General features: G+C 37.9%; 1 long non-coding RNA gene across 1 annotated transcript in view; it reads left to right on the forward strand.

Moving 5' to 3' along the window:
- Positions 1–4,155, forward strand: part of LOC128563837 (uncharacterized) — a 49,286-nt gene extending 45,131 nt beyond the window's left edge. Inside the window, exons 3-4 of the long non-coding RNA XR_008373906.1 lie at positions 2,294–2,406; positions 3,845–4,155. This is a non-coding gene — a long non-coding RNA (uncharacterized LOC128563837). The remainder of the gene's footprint in view (positions 1–2,293; positions 2,407–3,844) is intronic.
- Positions 4,156–8,500: the final 4,345 nt, after the last annotated feature.

An 8,500-nucleotide genomic window follows, 5' to 3' on the forward strand; every position in this document is an offset into this window, starting at 1 on the left:
TTTCCTGAATAGTATTCACTAAACACCAGGATAGGCCATCTTTTAGAGCTCAGAATATTAAAAAATATGGAGTAAACTTTTACCCTTGACTCTTTCTCCTTGTACTCAAAAGATTCTTCCTGTTAAAGAAAAAATAAAAAGGCACAAATTCAAATAGAAAGGGCCTAGCATGTTGTGAATGTAGTAGAGATACTAAAAACATTCGATTTGAAATGGGCTAACTCTTGAAAGGCAGCTCACCACCAATTATCATGAAGACCTTATCACTGTTGCCAACTGAAAAGGGACATTTGACAGTAATTGTTGTCTGAAGTCTCCAGTTTGCCTTTGTGAAAATAAACTCACTTTTGATGAACAATAATAATAATAAATAATAAAATTATTTCATTTAAAATCAGATTATTTATATTTTTAAAGCAAAAATGTTTTTACGGGAAAATATCAAAGGTAAGAGAGATAAAACTATTAAAATGAAATTATTTACAAATTTGTATTATTCAAGACATATTTATTCCCTCTCCATAAAAACCTTACATTGGTAGAGCAGGACCAAAGAACTGAGGCCCTTGTTTAGAACAAACTGGAAATTGGCTTTGAGACCTAAGTGGTGGGAATATCCAAGTTAACTGACAGGTACAAAGAAGCTGCTGTCAGAAGGGTGAGGACTCTATAACTCTGCTGCTCTCGGTGTATCCCCACACCGCCACCCCGCAGCAAAGGCTGGGAGGCCTAAGTCTTACATGAAACCAAAAAAGTATCACTAAACAGAAGTTCAGTGAGCCCAATCCAGGATTTAGAGGTGCACTTGGAAATGGAGCCCCACATAGATACAGACAGCTAGCTCACCACAGCTTACTAAAGATAAAAAGAGGAGCCTTGTTTTTCCAAAATAGATAGAGGGTACTGTCTCCCACTCAACAGTGTACAAATGCAAAGAGCCAAAGATATAAGAAAGATTAAAATATAACCACAGAAGATGGAAAACAGCAAATAAGAAGCCAGGAGCCTCTGTAAGAGCTGACACAACATCGTATCTTCTGCAAGTGAGGCTCTAGACTCTACTGTAGTCAGTAGAGTCTAGAGATGGTGCAACCTGGGGCCTGCCTACTGCTGTTAGGGACCCTAGAACAGACTGAGAATTGATTCAAAATGCAAACCCTTTGTAGTTTGTATTGGTTAGATGGTATGCATTTTTATGGATGTTCATTTTTATATATAATTAAGTCATTTTCAAAGAGCCTACTGTATTATCCTAGGTTAGCACACTCTTTAGAGTTTATTCTGGCTACCGTATGAAGCTGGGCAATGTCGAAGAGTTCCACTGTGCACATGTACAAGCAGCCAGTTGCATCTGGCACTCGGACAATTTTCTAGAAGGGCCATTCATTCTGAGTATTGGCATCTTAAATTAGCCACGCTTTCCATTTACAGCTATTCCTACCTTTTAATTACAAAACACTCAGTTTAGTTTCTTCACTAAAAGTTTAGTTTTGCGAATGGAATATTGCACGCTCACATAAACATTATTTGGGGCGTACAATTTATATTATTAAAACCATTCATATCCATAATTTTAAACCAGAAATACTTAATAATTGCCAGCATACATTCTTAACAAATGTGTTTAGACAGTAATACTGAACGGTTTCCACCTATATATTTTTTCTAAATGAAATGTTTTTTAGGGGCAGAAATCAAGAGAAACAGAGGCCAGGCTGGTAGTGGCAGCTGTCAGTGTGAGTCTGAGTCCCACTCAACTGTGCCCACAGCTGCGGCTGAACTCAGAGGGAGGCGAAGGGCGTGTGCTGAGGCAGCAAGGCCATCTACAGAGATGCACAAAAATTGCCCTGTATCCTTGTATCCAGCTAGAATTTTTCTACCTTAGCTGTTACTATTTTCTCTCTTTGGGGAATATTTACTGGTTTTATTATCACATCGAAGTAGCTAAAGAGACCATTGTACAGAAGATAAAAAGAATATCATGTGACATTAAATTCCTCCTTGCTTTCTGGATTATACTCATATATTCTATCAATCAAAAAAAATGTTAAGAACTTAATCCAAATACCAAATACGTGCAATTGGGTTGTCTGTGAATCACATACAATTATTATCATACTATTACATTACATAAATAGTACCATATACAAAATAATTTTAGTAAGCTTTAAATAAATATAAATGGAACTTCTAATCATTTATTTTCAACCTTGATATATCAACTGACATACTCCTATTTTGAAGAATAAGAATTTTGATATTTATATAAACAACTCTTTTTTTTTTTTTTCAGAGTTTGTGTAGTTTAACTTCTGCTCCACTAATCTGGCTTGGAAATGTATTCTCCTCTTAATTTGTGAATGAAATGAAAGGACACATTATATCTCATTAATGCCACGAATCAATGTAAGTAATATTCTGTTCAGTCCTCAGAAGGAAATGTTAGCAATTCCACACTCATACTAGAAACTTTCACTAACACAGAGGGTGCCAAAAAAAATGGACACACATTTTAAGAAAAAACTGTAGAATGTCATATATATATATAATTGAACAATGTAATACTCAAGTCATGTTTGACTTCTGCAATTACAAAAGAAATGAGGTACAGTATACAAGGTAACAAGTGCTAGGATATATATTGAGTATTACAATGTTCATACAGGTTTTTCTTTTTTAAAAATAGGTATATGTTTTTTGGCTCCCTCCGTGTTCAAGAATACAAGAGGGGAATTCTCATGTTTTTACAAAAAAAAAATTATGTAAGCAATAAACATGTTTTATGTATAAACACATCTTGTTAATCTAGCAATGAAAATTGCTGATTCAACTTTCTTGCGAAGGTTGGTTGAAAACCATCAACTTGCCTCCTGGAAACTGATGCAAAGTATAATTTGACCTTGTTACTTATTTCATAACCAGTTCTCAGGGAGACCTATTTCTTACCTCTCAAGATCAGTAAACTTTTTTCTTTGTTGTTCACACTGAGTTTTTCTGACTGCCTTGCCCAGTTTGGTTTGTTTTTTTAATTTCTTTTTCTAACTTTTGATTTTTCCCATGATATCTCATTTTTTAAAGATTATTTAGAAAGTAAACTATGTGCCAGACTTATTTTTTCATGTCTGTAGCACTTCTCGGTTGTGAACGCTAATGAATGCTTACTCCATCTAGTATAAATTTGGCCCAAACCCATTTACAAAGCTCACTTGACTTTCAAAGTAATAGTATTGAGAACTGGCACCATCACTTGTATTCCAAAATTATTAATGTATGTTAACACATGGCAGAGTTTTCCAATATTTAGATCCTTTTATTTGCATTCACAAAAGCATGAACTTAAATTACAAAACTATATTGAAATAAATGGTAATAAAGCAAAATTTTATAGACATGAAGCAAAAGTTCCATATTGTTAGGCAAGGGAATTTAGAGGAAGGAAGGAAGGAAGGAAGGAAGGAAGGAAGGAAGGAAGGAAGGAAGGAAGGAAGGAAGGAAGGAAGGAAGGAAGGAAGGAAGGAGTGCAAAAAAAGAAAGGAAGAAAGAGAAGGGAAAGGAAGGCAGGAAATAGTGGAAGTCTGGAAGTCAGTAGTGGGCAGAGGTCTTTGGGATTGTGCTGAAGTATCTTCCCTTTCCGTTCACTGTTGTTCCTTCCATCCACCACAAAGATGCACACTGTGGTTATTGCTTCGGGCCGTCATTTCTCTGGAGGACAGGTACTGATGCCGAGGGTAGGCCCAGGTCGAGCGATAGGACAGCATGTGAACTTGCAGGAGAGAGAAAAGCTGCCCTAGGATGTGAAAGGCCAATAACATATAAACCACATTTATCACTTTCTTCCCTAAAGGTCTGGCAAAGCACTGGAAGTGATCTCTGGTGAATATCGCAGTGGTGGAAAGCATGCAGTCTAGGCTGCCTGGATTGAATGTGAGCTTCATCACCCACTGTCAATGACCTTGGGCAAGTTACCAACTCTCTCTGTGCCTCAGTTTCTTCCTCTCACATGGGGAAGGACTTATTTCGTTAGGTTGCTATGGGGATTAAATTACTTATATATTTGAAATGCTCACAAGAGTACCTAGTATTTTAAAATGTGTTTTGTCAAATTTAAAAATACAGTAACTAAAATATCAATATGCTCCTCATAGGGGTATCCAGTCTGTGGGCAACATGCATCTTATTTGAGGACTGTTTTGCTTATCTGTATTGCCAGATATCACAAAATTTAAGTGTGGATTTTTTTTTTTTGGCTCATCAGCTTGTTAGTATTTGCATATTTAATGTGCCCAAGACAACTCTTCTTTCAATGTGAAGCAGAAAAGAAAAAAGGTTGGACACCTCTGGAGCCTTCAAACCTTCTAATTTCTTCTCTGAGTAAAATACAAAGTCCTTCCAACAGCCTGTCCCGTGCGATCTGTTTCATTTCCTCTGTCTGGGTACTCAGGGTGCACTTTCTGGGCCCCTTTGTATCATGTGAGGTCAGGTAAGCGACTTCTGGCCATAGCACAGAGCCTATGATAAGGCACTTCTAGGCCTGCTGGTATCACCAACCATGCTGGCATGCGTACAACTGTCCAGGTTTTGACAGAGAGGAAACCCCTCACTCCTGTGAAAATGGACAGTCATCTTGATCCTGCCTTCTCAAAACCCCTTATAATTCTTCATAATCTCTTTTTCTATTTGCTGGATATCCATGTCCAGGGCAACCTTGAAATTCACATGTTGAAGATAACAGAACCACCACCATCCTGGGCTTCTGAATGAAGCTGAGTTACTGCCTCTTTTCTCACTGGACTTTATGTAAGCAAAAATAAATTTCTATTCTGATAAACCACTAAGGTTCCATTGCATAGCTTAACCAATAAACTAACTACTGTGTTGGTCATTCTAGCCTCCTTGTTCCCACAACAAAATTAAGATTCACTGGCTGGGCGGCGCCTGTGGCTCAGTCGGTAAGGCGCCGGTCCCATATACTGAGGGTGGTGGGTTCAAACCCTGCCCCAGCCAAACTGCAACCAAAAAATAGCCGGCCATTGTGGTGGGCGCCTGTAGTCCCAGCTGCTCGGGAGGCTGAGGCAAGAGAATCTCTTAAGCCCAGGAGTTGGAGGTTGCTGTGAGCTGTGCGAGGCCATGGCACTCTACAAAGGGCCATAAAGTGAGACTCTGTCTCTACAAAAAAAAAGAAGAAAAAAAAGATTCACTGGCTGTTTACTCTGGTCAGAATGTTCCTTTTCAGACGTCTTCATGGCTAACTTCCTCACCTCCAGTCTTTTGTTGCTGAACTCTTGTTTTCTATGGCACCTACTCAACCGGTTTATTCAAAATAGAAAATTGGTATAGAAGGGACATTTCTTTAACTGATAGAGGCCATCTACAGCAAACCGACAGCCAATATCATATTGAACGGAGTTAAATTGGAATCATTTCCACTCCAGTCAGGAACCAGACAAGGCTGCCCATTGTCTCCATTGCTTTTTAACATTGTAATGGAAGTTTTAGCCACCGCAATTAGGGAAGAAAAGGCGATCAAGGGCATCCACATAGGGTCAGAAGAGATCAAACTTTTGCTCTTCGCAGATGATATGATTGTATATCTGGAAAACACCAGGGACTCTACTACAAAACTCTTAGAAGTGATCAAGGAATACAGCAACATCTCAGGTCACAAAATCAACATTCATAAATCAATAGCCTTTATATATACCAACAATAGTCAAGCTGAAAAAACAATTAAGGACTCTATCCCATTCACAGTAATGCCAAAGAAGATGAAATATTTGGGAGTTTATCTAACAAAGGATGTGAAAGATCTATATAAAAAGAACTATGAAACTCTAAGAAAAGAGATAGCTGAGAATGTTAATAAATAGAAAAACATGCCATGCTAATGGCTGGGAAGAATCAACATTGTTAAAATGTCCATACTACCCAAAGCAATATATAACTTCAACGCAATCCCTATTAAAGTTCCACTGTCATACTTTAAAGATCTTGAAAAAACAATACTTTGTTTTATATGGAATCAGAAAAAACCTCGAATAGCCAAGGCATTACTCAAAAATAAAAACAAAGCAGGAGGAATTACGCTACCAGACCTCAGACTATACTACAAATTGATAGTGATCAAAACAGCATGGTATTGGCACAAAAGCAGAGAAGTAGATGTCTGGAACAGAATAGAGAACCAAGAGATGAATCCAGCTACTTACCGTTATCTGATCTTTGACAAGCCAATTAAAAACATTCAGTGGGTAAAAGATTCCCTATTTAACAAATGGTGCTGGGTGAACTGGCTGGCAACCTGTAGAAGACTGAAACTGGATCCACACCTTTCACCACTAAGCAAGATAGACTTACTGGATTAAAGACCTAAACTTAAGACATGAAACTATAAAAATACTAGAAGAGAGTGCAGGGAAAACCCTTGAAGAAATTGGGTTGGGTGAGTTTTTTATGAGAAGGACCCCCCGGGCAATTGAAGCAGCTTCAAAAATACACTATTGGGACTTGATCAAACTAAAAACTTCTGCACAGCCAAGAACACAGTAAGTAAAGCAAGCAAACAGCCCACAGAATGGGAGAAGATATTTGCTGGTTATGTCTCCGACAAAGGTTTAATAACCAGAATCCACAGAGAACTCAATTGCATTAGCAAGAAAAGAACAAGGGATCCCATCGCAGGCTGGGCAAACAACTTGAAAAGAAACTTCTCCGAAGAAGACAGGCAAGCGGCCTTCAGACATATGAAAAAATGCTCATCATTCTTAATCATCAGAGAAATGCAAATCAAAACTACTTTGAGGTATCATCTAACTCCAGTGAGACTAGCCTATATCACAAAATCCCAAGACCAGAGATGTTGGCGTGGATGAGGAGAAAAGGGAACACTTTTGCACTGCTGGTGGGAATGCAAACTAATACATACCTTTTGGAAAGAGATATGGAGAACACTCAGAGATCTAAAAATAGATCTGCCATTCAATCCTGTAATTCCTCAGCTGGGCATATACCCAGAAAACCAAAAACCACATCATAACAAAGATATTTGTACCAGAATCTTTATTGCAGCCCTATTCATAATTGCTAAGTCATGGAAAAAACCCAAGTGCCCATTGATCCACGAATGGATTAACAAATTCCATGGTATATGTACACCATGGAATACTATGCAGCCTTGAAGAAAGATGGAGACTTTACCTCTTTCATGTTTACATGGATGGAGCTGGAACATATTCTTCTCAGTAAAGTGTCTCAGGAATGGAAGAAAAAATATCCAATGTATTCACCCCTACTATGAAACTAACTTAGGACCTTCACATGAAAGCTATAACCAAGTTACAACCTAAGAACAGGGGGAAGGGGGAAAGCATGGGGAGGGAGGGGGGAAGTGGGTAGAGGGAGGGGGATTGAAAGGATCACACCTGTGGTGCATCTTACAAGTGTACATGTGAGGCTTGGCAAATGTGGAATGTAAATGTCTTGGCAAAGTAACTAGGAAAATGCCAGGAGGGCTATGTCAACTAATGAGATGAAAATGTGTCAAATATTCTGTGAACCAAGTGTATGGTGCCCCATGATCATATTGATGTACACAGCTATGATTTCATTAAAAAATAAAAATTAAAAAAAATAAATTTAATTCTATTTATAAAAAATATATATATATATATCATCCCATCCATCATACCTCTCTCCTCTTCCTTTTTATTTGCCAAAGTATCATCACCTTTTAATTTATACTCTATTGTTTACACTCATTTCTTTTATTCTTATTTTATGTTTTGACTCCTGTACTAGGATAAGTAGAACATCAGTTTCATAAGGGTTGAGAATTTCATTTTAAAGAGTCTGGGACTGCAGTCCCCAAACCCCAGGTACCAGTTCACGGCCTATTAGGGACCAGGTCACATAGCAGGAGGTGAGTGGGAGGCAAACTAGGGAAACTTGTCCTCTTGGGTCCATAGAAAAATTGTCTTTCATGAACCCTGTCCCCGGTGCCAGAAAACACTGGAGACTGCTGATCTAGAGCATCATCTGAGACATAGTAAATAGTCTAGAAATATCTGCTAAATGAACACATTACCTTAATTTATTTCATTTCTACAGTTTACCAAGTTGAACACCAATAAAATTAAACCTTGGACTTTAATCCGCCAAGGAGTGACACATTTGATAGAGCTTTTATGTGAAGACTTGTTTCTAACAATTCCTAGAGTATTGTTATGGATTTTAGAAATTATGGGCAGAACAACCCAGCTATTTACTATTTCATAAAAACTTTTGTTCCTGGTTTGCATCCAAATCTCTGCAAAACAAAGAACCTAAATTGAATATGTCTAAAATCAAATATTTACGTCTCTGGGTATCTTGGCTCTTGTAATCACCTTAATTACTGGTTAGACTCCCCTGTGCCTCACCTCATGTTCTCTATCTTTTTAATGCTATAGCATTAAAAGCTGTAGCAATAACCTACTGGGCACTTCATCTCTTTCTGCCTTCCTGT

The sequence above is a fragment of the Nycticebus coucang genome, chromosome 13, assembly GCF_027406575.1.
Source record: "Nycticebus coucang isolate mNycCou1 chromosome 13, mNycCou1.pri, whole genome shotgun sequence".
Lineage (NCBI taxonomy): Eukaryota > Metazoa > Chordata > Mammalia > Primates > Lorisidae > Nycticebus > Nycticebus coucang.